At 52.9% G+C, this 21,988-nt stretch overlaps 1 protein-coding gene across 3 annotated transcripts in view; it reads right to left on the reverse strand.

The window, feature by feature from the left end:
* The window catches only part of SLC6A6 (solute carrier family 6 member 6), an 87,355-nt gene extending 72,229 nt beyond the window's left edge, over window positions 1-15,126 (reverse strand). For 2 of the 3 annotated variants that reach the window (XM_010384482.2, XM_030917601.1), the window contains exons 1-2: window positions 14,859-15,126; window positions 1,350-1,394 (exon numbers count right to left, since the gene is read on the reverse strand). The gene's annotated coding sequence lies outside the window, so the exon portion shown is untranslated. The remainder of the gene's footprint in view (window positions 1-1,349; window positions 1,395-14,858) is intronic. The other variant, XM_010384481.2, reaches the window with a different exon arrangement.
* Between the last annotated feature and the right edge of the window lie 6,862 nt (window positions 15,127-21,988).

Genomic DNA, 21,988 nt, shown 5'->3' on the forward strand with positions numbered 1-21,988 from the left:
TTCTGGGGTAGATAACTGTGCTAGGGTTATATAAGAGAACGGCCTTGCTCTTTTTTTTTTTTTTTTTTTTTGAGATGGAGTCTCGCTCTGTCACCCAGAGCTGGAGTGCAATGGCACGATCACGGCTCACTGCAAGTTCCACTTCCCGGGTTCACGCCATTCTCCTGCCTCAGTCTCCCGAGTAGATGGGACTAGAGGCACCCGCCACCACGTCCGGCTAATTTTTTGTTTTTAGTAGAGACGGGGTTTCATCGTGTTAGCCAGGATGGTCTCGATCTCCTGACCTTGTGATCCACCCACCTCGGCCTCCCAAAGTGCTGGGATTACAGGCATGAGCCACCACGCCCGGCCTGGCCTAGCTCTTATGAAAGACCTGAAGGATTGAGGTGAAGGGGCATCATGCCTGCAATTTACTCCCCAATGATTCAGCAAAAATGGAAGAATGTTCACGTGACTATTTTTATTTCACATATTAGTGAGAAAGAGATGAAGCGAATGTGGCAAATGTTACCCATGGGAAAATCTCAATGAAGGGCATAATGCGAGGCCACTGTAATACTCTTGCAACTTTAGCAAAGGTTTTCCATTTTACTTATTTGTTTACTTATAATTTTATTTATATTATTTTTAATTTTTGCTGAGACGGGGCTCATTATGTTGCCCAGGCTGGTCTCAAGCTCCTGGCCTCAAGCGATCCTCCTGCTTTGGCCTCCCAAAGTGCAGGGATTGCAGGCGTGAGCCACTGTGCCCTGGGCAACACCGTGAAACCCCGTTACTACAAAAAAATACAAAAATAGGCTGGGCATGGTGGCACGCGCCTGTAGTGCCAGCTACTAAGGAGGCTGAGGTGGGAGGATCACCTGAACCTGGGGAGATCGAGGCTGCAGTGAGCCCTGATGACGCCACTGCACCCTAGCCTAGGTGACAGAGTATGACCCTGTCTCAACAACAAACCTTTAACAGAGACAGAGCCAAGCTCAGACCCCCAATCTTCAGAATCAACTCAGTGAGGGCCTCCTCCCCATGGCAGACTTGCCCAAGCTACTCTGCAGCAGAGCCAGGACAGGGCCCAGGCTGGGTCTCCGAAACCAGTGCTTGGCCCATTTGTAGGGCCTCCCTGTGCCCTCTCTGGCACAGACTAGCTAGGGACCAAGCAGGCACAGAGTGGCCAACCCAGGCCAGGGGATCTGCCACGTGGAGGTGAGGTGTGGACAATGTCTGTGGGCCTCAGGGGTCCTGTCTTGTCCTCCTAGAGTCTGGGGGAGACACGGAGCTCCTGAGCCCCCCACCTTGGGTCACCGCACAATGTGTGAGACACCTATCCCACCTGGAGGTCCAAGGTCACTTACCTTTGGGAGCTCCTCAGAAGGGCTGTGGTTCTGGCTCTGGATCTACTGCAACGAGAGGAAGCAAAGACGGAAAAAAGAGATCTGGTCAGAGGCAGACGGTGCACAGGGCCCCCGATTTTTCACCCACTTGTAACCACCAGACGTGTGTGCTGGGGAGGGGCTGACCAACCCCCATGAAAGGCCAGGATGCTGAGGCTCACACACGCAGACTCACACATGCCAGCACAAGCTCACATGCAGACACACACTCAGACACATGTGTAATCATATGCAGACTCCCAGCCCCAACACTTGCCTGTGTCAGACACACACACGTTCACAGTCACACACAGACCCACATGAGACACACACTCACACAGGCACTCCCACTCACTCACACATGCCCCTCTTCTTGATGCAGGGTACCCGAAACTCAGTCAGCAGCAAGAACCAGCATGTTGTCCTTGGTCAGAGGGGGACAAGATTTCAGCTGCAAATGGGTAAGCTGTTCCACAGCCCTAGCCACAGAAAGCCCACACTCCTGAGCGCCCCACCAGCTCAGTCACATGGCCTGACTATTCCCAAGGGGCGCAGGGACACACCAGGGCCAGAGTGAAGGGCCTCGGAGAAGATCCTTAGGGGATGTGGCATTCACCAACCAGTTTGGGGGCGAGAATTACTGTGCCCAGGAAATCTGCTGAGCTTTGCTGAGCCAAGCAGTCCCAGACATGACTAACCCGGAAGACTTTTTTTTTTTTAGTTCTGTTGTTTTTTCAGTAGAAGCTCAGTTTGGGAAATAGGCAATTGGGAGCAGATCACCTCCTCCTACCAGCAAAGCTCCTTGCCCTGAGGCTGGAAGGCTCTCTAGGATTCCTGGAATCTAAGTGTACAAAGTCAGGAAATGATTTCTTCTCAACTGAGATATTTTCAATGAATTGTTGAACTAGGATTAGCAGAGATGAGCAGGGGGTGTCTGTGGGGGAGAGGGTGTGAGAGGGTGGGTCTGGGAGGGCAGACAGAGGAATCCAGGACCCCTTTCCTTGCTGTAGCTGCAGCCCTGCCCTGGCAGCCTCCTTCCCAGACCCAGAGGCACACTTGCCAGTGTCAGTAAATGCCAGTCCCAGCAGCCTACAGAGCTCCCTGTCCCCCAAATTAGATGACCTCATTGCTTCATTAGGGCCCCCACATTCAACAGGCTCACACTGGCACCCACTGGGTCCGAGGCACTATGGGGTAGGAACAGTCAGTCAACAACTTATGGTGCACTTCATGTGCCAGACACTGCACTGGGCACATGAAGCTCAGCAGTAGATGACAGAGCCAAGGTCCCTGAGCTCATGAAGCCTGGAACCACGGGCTAGAGGTTGGGCACATGACAGCCCACCAAGGCTTCATTCTGGGTTCTGTGAAGGCTGGGGTGGATTAGTGATGTCTGCCGTGGGTTTGGGTGGTGGAAGGAGCAACGTAAACCTTGCTATCCTAGACTATACACAAGGAAGTGGGATAAAGTGAAAGATGAAGGCAGCCTGTTTAAAACACAGGTTAAGAGAATCAGAGGAAGGAGAGTATAATTCTGCCTGAGGCAAAACCTTACCAATTACAAGAGGCCAGCCCATCTCAGAGAGGAGGATAAAAATGGCACTAAAGGCCAGGTGTGCTCATGCCTGCAATCCCAGCACTCTTGGAGGCTGAGGCAGAAACATCATAAGCCCAAGAGTTCAAGACCAGCCTGGACAACACAGGGAGACCTGTCTCTACAAAAAAAATATATAAAATTAGCTGGGTATGGTGGCACATGCCTGTAATCCCACCTACTTCGGAGGCTGAGGTGGGGACTGCTTGAGCCCAGAAGTTTGAGGCTGCAGCGAGGAGTGATCATACCACTGTAGTCCAGGTGGGGTGACAGAGTGAGACCCTGTCTCCTGAAAAAAAAAAAAAAAAAAAAAAAAAAGACTAGCACTAAAGTCCATATATCTAGCCTGCTGGCACCCATGCCCTTCGGGGGACAGCCTAAACCTGTTCCAGCAGGAGACCCGCACAGGTCTACATTGGAGCAGGGGGCGGCACTACACTGGTGAGCAGCTAGGGCATCCATGGAGAATGAAGCAGGTATAGAGAGACACAAAGCCAGGAAACCAAGAGAAAGAAACTGAGTCCCGATGACATCTTTCAGCACCTGGATTCAGCCCCAGGCTGAAGTATGGCCCCGGGCTTTTAAGTTAAAAGAGTCAGTAAATGCTCTTTTTTATTTTTAATGTCAGTTTGGGCTGGGTGTGATGACTCATGCCTGAGAGACAGAGAAAGACTCATCTCAAAATAAATAAATAAATAAATAAATAAAATAAAACTAAAGTCTGTTTGAACTGATTTCTGCCATTTGCAATATAAAAATCCAGACCTACACACTGCCTTGAACTTGCTATGTAATTTTATGCACGTCTCTGACACACTCTTCCCATCATAAAAAAGAGGAAGAATGCGGATGACAGAACACCTGAGGTTCCCGCAGCCCTGGAACTCTAGTTATCACAGGCAAGGGTTAGGCCTGACCCTTCCCCCCAGCCCCACCCCTGGCCCCAGGCACACAGCCAGAGAGGTCATCAGCCCTTCTCAAAGTTAAACACAAAGCAGAATTGCCTGGAGGGCTCTTGAAAACCCAGATTGCAGAGCCCCACACCCAAGGTCTTAATGAGCAGGTCTGGGGTGGGGCCTGAGGTTCTGCATTCTGCAGGCTCCCACGTGATGCCCATACTGCTGGGCCAGGGACAGCATTTTGAGGACTCAGACTCACTACGTGTTCTACTTTCCCAGTTTGCTGAGGACAGGTGCTTAGTGCAAAAATAAAGCCCCAGCCAGCAGGAGACCACAACCTCTCTGTCCTCAAAGCAGACCGTGATTACGGAGAACGCCCGCATGGCTGCAGGGATGAGCCAGCCTTTAAACAACGGAAGCAGCAGGTCCCAGCTCCTGTGGTCCCACTGCTGCCCCTTCCAGCCAGCCATGTTCCCTAGAATGTATCTAAATAATGGGGTAGGCTGTCAGAGGCTAAAGTGCCTCCTTGGGCTCTAGCAGGCTCCAGGCTGGTCTTCCAGGCGCCCAGAGCATCCCTGACGGCTCCCCCACTCCCAGGCAGCATGCCAGCCCTAAATCCCGCTGTGGGCCTTGTCCGGACACAGTGACCCAGGCCGCCCTGCTGTCAGCAGCCTGGCTAGCCCTGGGTTCTCCCCTGATTTACATCCGACTTGGCTGCCTTGAAAAGCCTCCTGTGGCTTTTGGAGCGAGGACACTGTTCAGTAGTAAAAGGCTTCCCCAACAGCATCCTTTCCAAGGTGGCGCTGGCCCAGCGTGAATGCCGGCAGGCTCCCAGCTCTATGACCTTGGGCAAATTATCTGCCCTCAGCAGGGCCTCAGGTCTTCATGTGCAAAATGGGAATAATGGTGTCTTTGGTGAGGATTAAGGAGAGGATGTTCACGAAGCACAGGGTCTGGCTTTTAATGCACAGGAGGCACACAACAGCATTGTTTATCTCCTTGACTCAGAGTGGTCCCCAGACCAGCATCGTCCACAGTGCCTGAGAGTTGGTTAGAAATTCAGGGCCCCATGCCTCACTTAGGCCTGCTGTCTCACTGTTGTCACCCAGGCTAGAATGCGGTGGCACAATCTCAGCTCAGTGCAACGTCTGTCTACCAGGCTCATCCTCCCGAGTAGCTGGGACTACAGGTGTGTGCCACCACACTCGGCAACTTTTTGCCTTTTTTATAGAGATGGGGTTTTGCCATGTTGCCCAGGCTGGTCTCAAACTCCTGAACTCAAGCAATCCACCCGCCTCAGTCTCCCAAAATACTGGGATTACAGGCGTAAGCCACCACACCTGGACGAGCTTTTGCTTTTCTTTTTTTAAAAGTCTGTTCTAATCGATATTCTTCTACCAGTGGTAGAAGAAGAATCCACATTATTGTTCCTCGAGGCAATGTTCTTTACTAAAAGCCTGTTGCTACAGCTCTGCTCAGAGTAACTCTGGAACTCCTGTCCCGAAATCGGGACACCTCCTTTCAGAGGCAGGGCTGGGACATCTTGAAAAGCCGCCAAGAGGACGACTGCATCCTTAAAGGAGTCCCTTAAAGGAGCACCCCATGTGGTGACACGCGCTTCCACAGTGGATAGAATGGTCTTTCCTCCCTTTATTCAGAAGGTATTTCCCTTAAACACAAAACCTATCTGGGCCACCCCTTATAGGACTAGAGAGGAGAAAGGACCCACTTAGGTCACATAGCAAGCCGGAGGACAGGGGCATTCTAAGCCTGGTGTTGCAGTGCCTGGTGTAGGGCCTTTTATTTTAAAAGGGCATTAGCCATGCATGTGTAATTTTTTGTTTGACATCCATAGCCTTGCCAGACAGACAGCTCCATAAGGGTACAGTTTGGTCTGTCTTGTTCACCAGTCACATCCCCAGGGCCTAGGACAGGACCTGGAACAACTAAGTATGTGTTGGATGGATGGATTGATGGATTGATGAATAGTGATGGTTGAATATAATTTCCAAGCCTGGAGCCACCCAGATGTTCAAACCATATGTTCCCATTTCAGAGTAGAAGGAATCAAGCTCTCTTGATTTGTATGTTGAGCAACCACTGTGTGCCACACTCCTAGACTGGATGCTGGAGCATCCATCCCTCCCCTTGATGTGTCCCCAGTCAGGTGCATAGGTATAAGGTAAGACCATAAAGGTCTGAGCTCAGGTCAGAGGAAAGGACCACAGGGCTCAGAACAGGGTAAGCTGAAGTCCACTTTAACTCACGTCATCTTTTTTGAGTGCTTACTATGTGCCAGGTACTGTTAAGAGGCTCAGGGAATGCTTCCTACAGCAGGCAGCTCCAAGCTCGCCCCTTAAGAGTAGGAATAAGGAGTGATGGGAGGAAGGGCCTTGTGAGCTGAGAGGCCAGCATGGGCAAGGCTGAGAGAGCTGGACGCCTGGTCTAGCTAGGAGCAGAAACCAGCCAGACTACAAACGAGGAAAGAAGTTGTGGTAGGTGAGCGTGAACACTGGCCAAGAGCCAGATCGTGAAGGGCCTCCAATGCCAGGCTAAGGAGGTTGGACTTGATTTCACAAAGCACTAGGGAGCCACCACTGAAGGCTTTTGAGCAACAGAGTGACATGCAGAGAGCTGGTCCCCGGATGGTACAGAGAGGTATCCAGGAGGCACAGAGGCTAGTGAGGAGACTGGTGTCTTGGGCTGGTGTGATGTCCACCTGCAGAGGAGACACCAGGTGTCATCTCCAAAGGAATGAATGTCCTTGAAATCATGACCTGAGTCTTCCCTCTTGGTGCTGACTAGCCTTGGGGCAAGACAGCAGGTCCCTTAAGACCTCCCCCTTCCGGCACCCTTCACCCAGTAAGCATGACTCTGCTGAAATCGCTGGCCAACCACACTCCTCCACCTCCAACCAAGCAACTGGCAGCCTTGGGTTAAGGACTTTCCACTGGAACATGGCAGTGAGTCACTTGGCATTTATGTGCAAAGAAAAGTCCTGGAAAGGAAGGGCCTCTCAGGGCCTCCCAGCATGAGGAGGGACCATGCAGAGGAGTGGTCCTGAGCTTCTGGGTCGGGAAGGACCCAACGTGAGCAGAACCAGGAGGGCTCAGCCCTCTGCCTTCTAGCCCAGGCCTGCTCAGATACCTACTGAGGGAGGAAGCCTTCCATTGCCAGCCCAACCCTTCTCCTGGCAACCACCAGCCATCTCCCTACCTTCCACGTTCTATTCCATGCAGTGGCCAGAGCTGCTCACCATGCTCCTTCCTGAGCTTTCTAGGAACTCCATCCTGGGTTCTGGGGGTGTCTCCTGAGCAGCCAAACCATAAGGAGTCTTTGCAATTGATACAGCTTTGCCCTCCCACCCCCTTTCCCGTTACTTGTGACAAACCCAGGATCTGAGAGTCATGAACAAATATCATCGAAGGTTTGAGTCAGTGGCATTAACCCTTTCCTTAAATCCCTCCCTGTCAAGGGGAGTTTCACATAAGCAATGAATGATGGGTGCAGCTGGGAGGGGGGCGCACAGGGAGCCACATCTGTGAATAATAGTTCTTTTTTTTTTTTTTTTTTTGAGACGGAGTCTCACTCTGTCACCCAGGATGGAGGTCTTGGCTCACTGCAACCTCTGCCTCCCAAGTTCAAGTGATTCTCCTGCCTCAGCCTCCCAAGCAGCTAGGATTACAGGCGCCCACCACCGCACCTGACTGATTTTTGTATTTTTAGTAGAGATGGGGTTTCACCATGTTGTCCAGGTTGGTCTTGAACTCCTGACCTGGTGATCCGCCTGCCTGGGCCTCCCAAAGTGCTGGGATTACAGGTGTGAGCCAGTGTGCCTGGCCAACAATGGCTCTTTTGATGGCTTTATCTTCCTGTGTTGATAAGTGCCTCCCTGGGACCTCAGTGTCCTCATCCATAAAGTGGGTGGGCAGAGAAGGTTAACTGGATGATCACACAACCCCAAAGCCCCCACACTCCACACTCTGGGGCTGCTCTCCCTGAGACCTGAGGTGGCATTCCCACACTGGATCCTTGGCCTGCCTTGGCATAAACTATCTTAGATTGTTCATTAACCTCCTCCTGATACAGATCTCCCCTCCCTCCTTGAGCACAGGGGCTGTTTATTCCTCCCTGCCCTCTTGGCCCTGGTCCTGTGCCTGGCACACAGTAGGCACTCATGAAAGTTTGCTGTGCGGCCAGCAGGACGAGGATGGGCTGAGGCATCAGGTGGACTCTGGGTCCAGCGCTCCTTCCACCCTTTCCTAGCTGAGTGTGGGCTGGGGCCATCCACTTTTCTGATGAACTCATCTCTGAGATAGGAAGGGGGACAAAGCACCATGGATGCTCAATAAATATGGGTTCCTTCCCTTCTCAGAATGCTGAATCGGCTCAGCTGGCACCTCAGCACCCTCTGGGGCAAGTCCTTGGGTGGGGGTATTTCATTTACTGACTTGGCAGCACTGGAGGTGATCAGACAGGACACGCGAAGTCAGTGGCTCCCAAATGCAGGCTGGCTGTTTGGAATGGCCTGGCAGATCCGTGTGTTCTGACATGGCCACATGGCCTGCTATTGGAAGAGACCAAGTGGCAGAACAGTACCATGCCATGTTTGTTAAAGTGGTGGGCGCCTGTAGTCCCAGCTACTCGGGAGGCTGAGGCAGGAGAATGGCGTGAACCCGGGAGGCGGAGCTTGCAGTGAGCTGAGATCTGGCCACAGCACTCCAGCCTGGGCGGCAGAGCGAGACTCCGTCTCAAAAAAAAAAACAACAAAACTGGCTGGGCGCAGTGGCTTACACCTGTAATCCCAGTACTTTGGGAAGCCGAGGTGGGCAAATCACGGGGTCAGGAGATCGAGACCATCCTGGCTAACATGGTGAAACCCCGTCTCTATTAAAAATACAAAAACAATTAGCCAGGCGTGGTGGTGAGTGCCTGTAAGTCCCGGCTACTCAGGAGGCCGAGGCAGGAGAATGGCGTGAACCCGGGAGGCGGAGCTTGCAGTGAGCCGAGATCGCACCACCGCACTCCAGCCTGGGTGACAGAGAAAGACTTCGTCTCAAAAAAAACCCAAGAAAACAAAAAAACAAAAACATTCCTATAGCTAGCTTCTAAACAGATCCCAAATAATGCCTGGATCAAATAGGAAATCAAAACTCAAGTGAAAGCTGATCCAGTAAGTAACAAAAAGGAGTCTATGTCCACATGGACACCTGGATATAGTTTAAGCTGTATGCAGAGGGAAATGTATAGCCTTATATTAAGAAAGAGATATGATATACTGTCCAGCATTTTGGAAGGCTGAGGTAGGCGGATCACTTGAGGTCGGGAGTTAGAGACCAGCCTGGCCAACATGGTGAAACCCTGCCTCTACTAAAAATACAAAAATTAGCCAGGTGTAGTGGCACATGCCAGTAGTCCCAGCTACTCAGGAGGCTGAGGCAGGAGAATCGCTTGAACCTGGGAGGCAGAGGTTGCAGTCAGCCAAGGTCAAGCCACTGCACTCCAGCCTGGGTGACAGAGCAAGAGTCCATCTCAAAAAAAAAAAGAAAGAGATATGATAGACTGTTAATCAGGCAGGTGGACAGACTGAAGATCAGATCGTACTTTCTTTTAATGATCTGAAAGGATCACTTGTTAGTTTATGCAGTTTTGTATTGCTTGAGATGTATTACTTTTATAATTAAAAGTGAATGGTTTACCAGTTTCTCAAAAAGTTAACACATATCTACTACCTTATAACCCAGCAGCTCTAGTCCTACAGAAAGGAAAATACATGTCCATAAAGACTCGTACAGAAATATGCACATAGAAGCTTTATTAGAAATAGCCGCTCCCCAACTGGAAACAGTGTCCATCAACAGCATGGATGAACGCATTGTGGAACATCCATACAATGGGAGATGACTCAGCAATAAAAAAAACAAAAATCAACTCCTGATATACTCAATAGCACAGATGGATCCCAGCAACGTCAGGCAGAAAAAAGCGGACACAAGAGTACACACTAAATAAGTCCATTTATATAAGGATTTAGACTGGCAAAACTAATTTATGGTGACAGAAATCAGAAAGTGGGCCTGGTATGGTGGTACATGCTTGTGATCCCAGCATGGGATTCTGGGAGGCCCGCATGGGTGGATCGTTTAAGCCTAGGAGTTTGACAGCAGCCTGGCAACACAGCAAAACCCTCTCTCTACAAGAAATATAAAAGAAACTAGCCAGGTGTGGTGGCGTGCACCTGTAGTCCCAACTACTCGGGAAGTGAGGTGGGAGGATCATCTGAGCCTGGGGAGGTCGAGGCTGCAGTAGAGATCATGCCACTGCACTCTAGCCTGAGAAACAGAATAAGACTCTGTTTCAAAAAGAAAAAGAAAAAGAAAATGGAGAAAGTGGCTGTCTTGTGAGGTGAGGAGCACAAGACAACTTTCTGAGGTGCTGGAAATGTTCTATATCTTGATTTGGGTGGTGGTTACACAGGTGTATACATTTGTCAAAACTCATCAAACCGTAACAGAATCTTTGCATATTACTGCATGTAAATCATAACTCAATTTAAAAATATTTTTAAAAAATCATTTGAGGTGGGAGGATCACTTGAGCCCAGGAGTTCAAGACCAGCCCAGGCAACATGGTGAAACCTCATCTGTACAAAAAATACAAAAATTAGCCCGGAGTGGTGGAGCATGCCTGTAGTCCCAGCTACTTGGGAGGCTGAGGTGGGAGGATCACGTGAGCCCAGGAGATTGAGGCTGCAGTGAACCTGATGGCATCACTGCACTCCAGCCTGGGCAACAAAGTGAGACCCTGTCAAACACACACACACATACACACACACACACGAAAAACTTTAAAAATACAGATTCCCAGGCTCCACCCTCCTGAAAGTTCTGATTCAGTATGTCCAGGCTAGGCCTGGGAGTCTGGCTGAATGTGTGTGTTTGTTTTTAAGTATCCCAGGCAATTCTGATACCTGACTACAGTTAGGGCAGCCCACCTGCCTCCCCCATCATTCCCTGCCCACTCTTTTGTTTTAGGTGGTTTATTATTTGTATGTTGGTTTTTCCAAGAGAAAGTTGGTTGGCCACACCACGCTGGAGCTTTAGAAACAGAACAGCAATTCCTCACTCTCTCTGCTTTCCCTGTCGTAACCCCTAACTCCCACCCTTGGCATCAGCCTCTGCCCAGGTTTCCAAATGAAGGCTCTGACCAGGTAAGACAGGAAAGGAAACTCCGCAGACCCGTCCAGGACTGGCATAACTCACCTAGAGACACTAGGGCTGTGTGCTCCAGGGAGGTCAAAGCCAGCAAGTTAATGGCCTGTGTACCAGTTAAATAGCATGTCCAGGCCTTCACCCCCATGTTTATAGAAGGAGTTCAGGGTAAGACTCATTGGTATAGACAATGCTTAGTGGTTCAGTGACTCTCGGTCTCCTGGACCCCAGCTCTGTTCCTTACTCACCATCAGGGGTCTCCTGGGCTCCAGGCTTGACTGGCTTCTCCCCGACTATCCCTAAACCCAGTGTGACTCCTGCTGCCCTCAGGAGAAAGCCCAAGTCCACTTATACAACATTAGAGGCCCTCCGGCTGGGCATGGTGGCTCACACCTATAATCAACACTTTGGGAGGCTGAGGCTAGAAGATTGCCTGAGCCCAGGAGTTTGAGACCAGCCTGGGCAACATAGTAAGACCCTGTCTCTATTTTTACATGTGAAAAAATAAAACGCCCCCCTACCATCTGGCTCCTATTCCTCTCTCCAGCTAGGACCCGGGGAACCTGTTCTACACACATGCTTGGCTATTTCACGCCACTGTGCCCTTGTAGCTGCTCTGCCCCCTGTTGAGAATGCCAGCCCATCCTGTTTCTCTACCCACAGATAATGGTAACTCCGATACTGTGTCCTCTAGGAAGCAAAAGTACCTCCTGCCTACTACCCTACCCTCACTGGCACACTCAGCTGCTCCTTGGGTCTTCTTCACTGTACCCCATGGATGGTAATGGCCATTGCAGCTACCACATGCTTCTACCTCTGGGACAGGAGCTCCTAGAAAGCCAACACTCTACCCTGAACCCAGTGCCGGCCCAGAGCTGACCTTAACCAAGGTCTATTAACCAACTAAATGAAGCACATTAAAAAAGTGCTCTCATTCTCACTGGAAGGCTTCCTTAGGCATTTCCCGATCCACAGTTCCTGCCCAGAACCCATAAATTCAAACGAACACTCTGGCCAAGTTGGCAAACACAGGAAAGTGAGATGCAGCCCCAAAGAATCTGACTCTTGCTCATGACCTCCTGCAGAAGTGGGGGATCAGCATGTACCTGCCAGGGTGGCCCTGGGATTCCAGGCCAACCCCAATTCCAGGCAGATCCCCTCTGGCTGCAGCTGAGCTGCATTCTGGGGAGCCCTTATAATTTACTTCTCAGCTCTTTTCTATATACGGGAATGTGTTCAATGACTCACAAGTGTCTTATCATTCAGGACCTTTGGAAAGATTTTCAGAGAAGTACAGCTCCCAAATCCTTTGACAAACTGACAGGCGGACAAGTTCAGGTTAGAAAACACAGTCCCCAGAGCCTGGATTGCCTTGTGGAGGGCTGACCCCTGCAGCAGGATGGGTAGCAGGGCTCGGGGGAAGGCACACAGAAGGAAGAACGAGTAACTAGGGACAGAGGCAAGGTGCAAATGGGTCCCATAGGCTCACTCTCCTGCCCTGAGGACTGGGGCACCTTTGTCCCTCATTTTCCCCAGGCCCCGGTTCAATTTCAACTCCCCAGGATATCAATGACCAAAGCCCCATGGGGCCGAAACTCACAGCTGAGCTAGGGAAAGCATTTTGAAACTTAATTTTGTCCAATCAAGGCAAAGTCCCTTAGGTGCCTCTCAGTTTGTCCATCTGTAAAATGGGTACTGCTCACCAGGCCTCCAGACTCCGAAAAGCAGATGTGGCCCAATCACCACAGGTTGAGGTGACGGGAATGAGGTAGGAGAGGATGATTGAGCTAAGCCATGGGTTAGTACAAGGGTGTCCCCGAAGGACAAAGCCTCCAGAATGCACCTTGGCCCTTGCCATACACCACAGTGACCCAGGACCTCGTGACACCCTCTAATCAGCAGCTCTACAGCCGAGCCCGGCTTTACAGCTTACCACAAGCTTATTCAACCTCATCTCCCTCAATCCCCTCAAGGACGTAGTGAGGCCAGCACTGGCGTCCTTGCTGCCCAGGCAGCCAAGCCGAGGCTCAAAGAAATGAAGGGAATCAACCAAGGTCACCCGCCCATTAAAACAAAGCACAGGACTTAAATCAGTTCCCTGGGGACAAGCTCCTACCTCTGGACCCTGGTTTACTCTATAACCAGTCTGCCCCACCCATTTTACAGGTAAGGAAACTGAGGCTGAAAAAGGATTGCCCAAGGTCAACTGGGGGCTGAGCCAGGCCTAACACCTCCCACCATTCCACCACTCCCACCCTGTTGGGGGTTCTTAGCTGTGCTAGGCCCCCTTCAGATCCTCTTCAACACCATCTTGATGAAATTCCTCCCCCACCCCACCTCCTCATGCCCACCCCACACTCCCTGGGTGACTCCCTGGTCGAGAGGGAGGCAGGTGGTTGCTAAGCACTCACCCGCTCTCTCTCTCATAAAAATAAACTCCTTCTGGCTAGGAGACTCTGGACAAGATCCCCTCCCTTCTAGCCAACAAAAAATTAAAAAGAAATTTTAAAAAGATCTCCTCAGTGACATTTACTTGAACGTCAGCTGTGCCAAAGCGGGGGCCAATTTATTGAAGTCCAAATGGAGCCATGCGCCAGTAAACCTCAGCCCGAAGACCCTCCATTCAAGTGTCTGGGCAATTACTGAGCTGATTTATTTCCCCAGGCAGGGAACAGGGGCCCAGGCTGCCTCCCAAGCTTTTGGGGCTGGTCCTGGGGATGCCGGGATCTGGCAGAGGCCCGACAGTAACCAAAATAGCCAGGCCGGTGGCCCTGCCCGGCACACACCTCCCTGCCTGGGAGAGCTGCCCACAGGTCTCCTCTCCAGTCTAGGATGAAGTCCAGGCTGAAGCTTTGGGGCTGTAGGAGGAGGTCCCTGGAATTCTCTCTATGTGGCTTCCCTAGTGGGAGGGGGACGAGAATCTCCTACTCAAAAGAGGAACCCACAGAAGGAAGAGAAATAGTCTGGAGGAGGAAGTGTCCTGCTGGCCCTGCCGGCTGTCCACTACCCCTTGGTTGCCCCTCCGGGCCGTGGTCCCACCACTTGGACTGCTGGACGCCGGCGCTGCCACCTGCACACCACCTATGGAGTGCATGCACCTAGGGAGCCATGCTGCTCTATCACCTCTCCCTACTCGGCGCCGGCCCTGGAGAACCAGCTCTGGCCATTTGACCCTCTAGGCACCGGGGACGCCCTCTTGGGTACAGCCGAGGACACATAAGGGCCCACAACCAGGGACCTGGAGACACAACCACATTCAGGGACACGCACGTGCACCCGGCCAGGGCCTGGAAGACGCAGCCCCCCCACACACATTCATGCAGACACAAACGGGGACACACAAGAGCACACATCCAAAGACAGCACACTCAGTTATCGCACGCACACACAGCCCAGCACACAGAGAATAGCAGACATGCCCCGGCACACACATGTGCACGCTGCTGGGGACACGGTGAAACAGCCACCCTCAGAAACATAGACACGGGGATACGGAGGCACATGTAGGCATTCTGACCGAGAAAGACACACAGACATACCACACAAACACACACACACACCCCTGCCGCCCGCACCAGGAGCCAGAGCCCTTTCGCCTGGGAAACAATAACAGCCCGCCAGCGGGACTGAGCAGGCGACCCTCGGTCCCTTCCGCGGTGGTGAAAGGGGCGCCGGATGGGCGCACGCGGAGGGGAGGAGGCCGGGACTGCGGCGACGCGGGGATGGGGAGGGGCTGTAGACGGCGGGCAGCGCCGGCTGCGCGCCCGGCTCCCCGTCCCTCAGGTACCTGGGGTGGCTGCGGCGCCGTCCGCGCTCTGCTCGGCTGCGCCGGGTTCCGCCGGCCGGGGGCTGCCTGCCCGCTCGCTCTCTGACCCGAGGGGTGAACGCTCCGCACTCCCTCTCGGCGCAGCTCGGCCTCTGGGCTTGCGGTCCTCCGGGCTCGGCGTTGGCGGCGGCGCGAAGGAAGCGGTAATTTATAAGCGGCTTCTTCCTGACCTCGCGTGTCTGTTGTCTGAGCAGGCAGCTCTCAGCATCACCCATCCTGCTGGGTGGAAAAATACCAGCTCGGCCGGGCCGGGGGCGGGGCCGGGGCGGGGCCTGGGCGTCTAGCCCCTCCCCAAGTGCGGACACACGCGCTCACACACACACACACATGCACACACACACGCATACACGCACGCGCGCATGGGCTCGGACACACAAAGAACCCGGGCTCGCCGAGCGCGCGCGCACACCCTCAGGCTGCGCGGCGAACGTTCGTGGCCAGGTGCGGCAGTCCGCCCTGGGCGCCTCCTGCCTGCGAAAGAAGAGTAGGACAGACCCGACCCGACCCACCTAGTCCCCTCCTTCACAGCAGCCTCCAAACTCCACCGCTCGCCTCACCTCCAGGCTCCTAGGATGAGGCTCAGGGCTCCTGGAGCAGCCAGGTGCAAACCAGACTGGGCTTGCACTCCACTGCGTTCCCCTGGGCGATCGTCCACGTTCTGGGAGACTCGGTATACCCCTCCCAATAGTCGGTACGGTCACCGAGCTCTCGCCAGGGGCGGGAGGGTGGCCTGAGCTTGTGGTGTGAAGCCAGATACAGAGCTCCAGAATCCTGGCCTTGCCATGGCTGTGTGACCCTGGGCAAGTGACTCACAATTTCTGTGCCTCAGTGTCCTCATCTATAAAACGGAAAGGAAAAATAGTAGCGCTTGTCTCCTCTGGCTGTTATGAAGATCCAAGGTTAACAGCATAGAGACCTCGGAACACACCCGGCATCTAGGAAGTGCCAAGCCAGTGTCAGCTAATGTGACTATTTTTAAATGGAGATGGGGAGTGTGCCATTATTCTTGTCCTTATTTGAATGAACGGGCCCTCAGGGACCATTTTTCACGGTCCTGCCCTGGCAGCATGAGAGGGAAACGCTGTGAGAACCCCCAACCCCAGCTTTCCCCTGTTCCCCCTCTCTCCCTCTGCACCTGGGAGGCAGGGAGGAGAGAGCCTATCCTTCCACCATTTACACTGAGAATAAAAGAAGAAATACCGGCTAGGCGCGGTGGCTCACGCCTGTAATCCCAGCACTTTGGGAGGTCGAGGGGTCAGATCACCTGAGGTCAGGAGTTCGAGACCAGCCTGGCCAACATGGCGAAACTCCGTTTCTACTAAAAGTACAAAAATTAGCCGGGCGTGGTGCCGGGCCCCTATAATCCCAGCTACTCAGGAGGCTGAGGCAGGAGAATCGCTTGAACCCGGGAGGCGGAGGTTGCAGTGAGCCGAGACAGCCTGGGTGACAAGAGTGAGTCTCAAAAAAAAAGAAGAAGAAGAAATACCACACAGGTCCGACCAAGAGCCATCCCACTTGAGCCAAGATCCCTGCCTGGAAGGGCTCTGCAGCCGCTCCCCCTGTACAGCCCTAGGATGCTAAGGAGCATCCTGAAGTGACACTGTGTCTCCCTAGAGGCCCCTGCCGTTGGACTCCAACCTGACCTTCTGGTGGGTGCTCCTCATACTAGTTCCAGCCAAGCCAGACGAGGACCACTGGGCATATGCCCTTCCTTGTCTTCCTCTGGCGCCCTCCCCACCCTTCTCTGCTGGCTCCAGGTGGCCCCTTCCTCCAGGAAGCACCTGGGGACCAGCAGTGCCTCTAGGGTCCCAGTGGCCCACGTGACATCTGCTTCTGGCCACCTGAGCACTCTCCTTTGAGTTCAGGATCACCATACCCTTTTATAGGTGAGAAAACGAAAGCTGAGGAAGATAAGTGACTGGGTCTCCCATATCCCTCTGCTTCAGATGTGAGGTTCCCTCATGAGCTGCAGGAACAGACATCAAGCAAAAACTCCTCAGACGCCCTGTGCATGTGTGGCCGCACAGGGCACAAAGGCTGAAGCAAAGGGGCAGGTCCTGGCATGGGGAGGGGACTCTGGGGTTGAGGTTTGAACCAAGAGGAGGCTTTGACTAAGCCACAAGCAGTGAAGCCGGCAGGAGAGGAAGCAAGTTCTAGCAGAGGTGCCTGCTGTGCAAAGGCCTGACAGCAAGGTTGTTGGTGGCAGGGCTGAGCTTGAGGGTCTGAGAGAGTGAGCAAGGGCAGTGGCTGTGGGAGGAGGGAAGAGTTGTGTTCAGAGCTGCAATTTGGAAAGGCCCATGGGATCCTTTGACCTCCAGGTAGGCCAGCAGAGCCTCGTACAGGTAGTGCCAGCACAGGACACATGAGTGAACCATGTATCCAGTTACCAGCTCCATGAGGGATGGGATCTGTTCCTTTTGCCTCCATCGACTCCTGGAGTCTATCATAGGCCTGGCATGCAGTACGTGCTCAATAAGTGTTTGCTGCATTTATTTTAACGTACTTTTTCTTTTTCTTTTGAGACGGAGTTTCGTTCTTGTTGCTCAGGCTGGAGTCCAATGGCGCAATCTCAGCTCACTGTAACCTCCGCTTCCTGGGTTCAAGCGATTCTCCTACCTCAGCCTCCCAAGTAGCTGGCATTACAGTCATGCGCCACCACGCCTGGCTAATTTTGTATTTTTAGTAGAGATGGGGTTTCTCCATGTTGGTCAGGCTGGTCTCAAACTCCCAACCTCAGGTGATCCGCCCGCCTCAGCCTCCCAAAGTGCTGAGATTACAGGCCACCATGCCCGGCTTTAACTTGCTTTTCTTTGGCACCTAATTATGTACCCTGCACAGTTAAGTGCATTTTAATAAGTTAACCCTTTTCATCCTGACAACACCCCTATGAGATTGGTACAATTATTTCTTCCGTTTTATAGAAGGTAAAACTGAGCCACAGAGAAGTTAAGTAACTTCCCCAAGGTCACTCAGCTGGCAGATAGAGCTGGAATTCAAACCTAGGCCACCTGGCTCCAGAGGTGGAGCCTCATACAATCTTGAATGAGGGGATTCTGGGTGGGCAATTGCCAGACAAAAAACCCAGCCCCAAAGAGAGAAAGGAGGAGGAGGAGGCAAGAAGATCCCCAACCTCAGCCCCAGGGAGAGGTGACAGATGAGGTGGAAAAGAGATGGTCAGACCAGAGCGGGGACCAGGAGGAGCCAGTGCCAAAGCTAGAGGCATGCACAGGGTGGAGAGAGCTCAGTGTGGGAGACCACAGACCCTAGCTCCACCTCGGCTCTGCGGCTTCCCAGCTGTGTGGCTTGGGCCTGCAGGCCTGCTCTCTGAGCCTCAGTTTCCTCATTGTAATATGAGATAAAATACACCCTGCCTCATCGAGCCATTCTGAGGAGATTAGAGGTCTCAAACTGGGGGCCTTAAACCGAATCCAGTTCCCAGATGCGCTTCTTTGGCCATCACTGAGCTTTAATGTGTTTGGAGTTAATTTTTATGAATAAAAACTTGGAAGATTTCACATTTAAAAAATCTAGCCAGTCTGGGCAACAAAGTAAAATTCCATCCCTATGAAAAATTTTTAAGACATTAGCCAGGTATGGTGGTGAATGACTGTGGTCCCAGCTACTCAGGAGGCTGAGGCAGGAGGATCACTTGAGTCTAGGAGGTCAAGGCTGCAGTAAGCTATGATTACACCACTGCACTCCAGCCTAGGCGAGAGAGTAAGACCCTGTCTCCAAACAACAATAACAACAACAACAAAACCTGAATGCCTGGTTTATCTTGAAATATGGCAGAATGGGGCCACCCAGGCCCATTACCCACCTGTCTACAATGTCCTAGAGCTGAGGGGCATTAGCCACCCTCTCACATGGGGACATGAGCTCCCCAGGGTGCCACAGCTCCCTCCTAGCTAGTTTGCTCCTTTCTGTCACCTACCGGCCCTTGCAGGGAGCTGAATTTGAGATCCATGATGCACTTTGTGCACCCTGCCCCTGTCGAAGATAACTGTGAGTACCAAGGGAAATGAAAAGCTTTGGCAACAAGGAGGGAGCGTCAGGGAAAGGCAGGCAGAGGTTCCCCTCAGAACCATAGACTAGGCTGAAATTCCACTGGGACTAATTCTTCTCATTTCAAGAATGAAAATCGATTGCTGGACAGAGCTCCTGGAGGGCCAATTTTCGTGCTGTAGTCTACAGCTATCCACTTAGAGGCAGTGAATGAGTTTTTTCAAAGGCTACTTTATGATTACTTTCTTTAGCAGCTCTCAATAGTAAAATAAAATTGATCCAGGACTTTGAACAAAACTTCTCGTCCCTTGTTAGGGAAGAGTTTGTCTCGTCTATCAGGCCACCAACAAGAGTTGTTGCGATGCTGTGGGAGCTGCAGCCCATCCTGGGCCACAGGGCCAGCTCAGGGATCCTGCTGGAGATTGAGGATTGTCTGGTCGGCGTCTTACACCTCTCAGAACATCATCCCTGGAAGCAACCCTGAAGAGACCAAGGGTCAGTGGCAGGGCTGCTGAGTGGCTGCCTCCCTGACCTGGCCAGCATCTCCTGGGCACACTGCAGTGTGTCCATGTCCCTGGGTGTGTAGGTGGCTGCAGAACCTTGTCAGAGCATCTGGGCCTTCAGGGATCTGCTTCCTGTCCACCACCCTCCTCTTGCCTGCATGCAAATCTCAGTTCCATCCCTCATGGGCTGTGTGACCTAGAGTGAATAATGTGACCTCTCTGTGCTTCGGTTTCTTGATTTGTACAGCCTGTTAATCATAACCCCTCTGCTGCAGATTGTTGTGTGGAGTGAGTGGACATGATTGATGTGAAGCATCTAGCCAGGTCCCTGGCACACAGTCTAGCACTCTGGAAAGCAGGACTCACACCTACCCCTGCCACCTGTGTGCTCCAGGCTTTCTTGCCTCCAGGACTTCACCCTTGCTGCTCCCTCCTGCCAAGCACTTTGCCCATTGCCCTCTTGCATCCTGGGTCTCTGCCAAACTTGGAGCCTCAGAAAGAGAACACCCAGGAGGCGGGGATGCCAAGCAGTCCCAGCATGGGGCCTGGAGCACAGTGGACCCCAGGAAACCCTTGCAGGATGTGGTCTGTGGGTGGCAAGTGCCTGGGCTCACTTCCTCTTCTCCCTCAGTGGGCACAGCAAAACTGCCCCAGAGGTGGACAGACAGGGAAGTTGTCAATGCTGGAGACAGCCCTGCAGGGGACTGGGGACCCACAGCACATTTAGTCATTCACTAGCGCTGCAGACAGATGCTCTCCAGCTTCACAGCCACCCCAGGCCAGGCCATGTTCTCTCCCTTCTGGCTGACTGCAGGGGACACCTTCCTCCCTGGCTTCCTCTCCTCCCCAACAGCCCATCTCCACTCCTGGGACTCTCTATGGCGTATAGCCATTGCAGCAACCAATTTAGTAATTTCTTTTCTTTTACTTTTATCTTTTTTTTCCTGAGACAAAATCTCTAAAAAATGCTGTGTTGCCCAAGCTGGCCTTGAACTGCTGGGCTCCAGTGATCCTCCCACCTCAGCCTCCTAAGTAACAGGGGTTATAGGCACACCACCACGCCCAGCTACTCTGGCGGTTTCTGATAAGGTTATAAATTTCTTATAAGATTAAACACAACACTGTGAGCCAGCAATTGCACACCCAGGTAATTGACCAGAGAGAAATGAAAATGTTTGTTCACCCAAAGATTTGTGAATGGCAGTGGTATTCATACAGTCCAAAATGGAAACAGCCCTGGTTGTATCTGTCAATAGGAGAATGGAAAAACAGATGGAAGGACTGCAACGCACAGGTGAAAAGGAACAGGCTATGAGAGGCTCCAAACCAAGGGGGCAGAGGGTTGTGTCTCCAAAACACGGAGCCTATTGAGAGAAGCCAGAGCCACAGACCAGATGCCCTGCAGTGGGTCCGTTTACATGGACTTCAAAGTCAGGCAGAGTGAATTGAGGGTCATGGGAATAGGAGCAGTGGTTGCCTCCAGAGGTGAGGAGGGATGGGGTGAGGTGGAGTGGGGTGGGGTGAGGTGGAGTGGGGTGGGGTGAGGGGTGGGGTGAGGTGGAGTGGGGTGGGAGAGGGGTGAGGTGGAGTGGGGTGGGGTGGGAGATGGGTTAGGAGGTGGAGTGGGGGTGGGGTGAGGTGGAGTGGGGTGGGGGTGGGGTGAGGTGGAGGGGGTGGGGTGGGGGATGGGTTGGGGGAGGCATGAGGTGGAGTGGGATGGAGTGGGGTGGGGTGTGAGGTGAGGTGGGGTAAGGTGAGGTGGGGTGGGGCGTGAGGTGGGGTGGGGTGGGGTGGAGTGTGAGGTGAGGTGGGGTGGGGTGTGGTGGCGTGGGGTGAGGGGGTGGCATGGGGTGAGGGGTGGGGTGCAGTGGGGTGAGGGGGTTGAGGTGATGTGGGCTGGTGTGGGGTGGGTGGTGTATGAGAGAACCTGAGGGATAGGAAGGGGCTCCACCCTTACCTGGGGCAGGCCACACCAGTATGTGCTGTCACATTTCACTGTAGGAAGTGTAGACCTCAGTAAAAATCCCAAGGAAAACCCCCAGACTTCCAGACCCACTCAGGCTTCCTTCCTCCTTTGAACCACCCCATGGCCCCACCACACTGCCACTAAGCCATACTCCAGGCAGCCACTGAGATAACTCCTGCCCGAACCTCCGCCACTCTCCTCTGCCTCCCTCACCCCCAGCCTCTCTGGCCTCCTGGCTTTCCCTCCACCTCCAGGCTCCCCTCTTTCTGCCTCAGGGCCTTTGCCCCTGTCTTGTTCCCTACCCCGGGCACTTCCCCTCAGCCCTTCCCAGGGCTGGGTCCTCCTCCCTAGGCCTCAGCTCCAGTGTCTCCTCCCCAGAGACCTTCCCAGACCACGATTTCTCAGACAGCCCCGGCTGCCTCCTCCCTCCCCTGCACCAGCCCTAAGCCATCACCTCATTTTATTCTCATTCTAACTTGGATAACGGGTGAGTGGACCTTGATCATTTACATATTGACTTATTTCTGTCTGTTTTCACACTAGACTGCCCACTTCATGTGTCCCCAGGGCCTACAGCAGTGCCCAGCCCCATGGCAGATGTCCAACAAATTCTGCTG

Source organism: Rhinopithecus roxellana, chromosome 1 (genome assembly GCF_007565055.1).
Source record: "Rhinopithecus roxellana isolate Shanxi Qingling chromosome 1, ASM756505v1, whole genome shotgun sequence".
In the NCBI taxonomy this organism is placed as follows: domain Eukaryota; kingdom Metazoa; phylum Chordata; class Mammalia; order Primates; family Cercopithecidae; genus Rhinopithecus; species Rhinopithecus roxellana.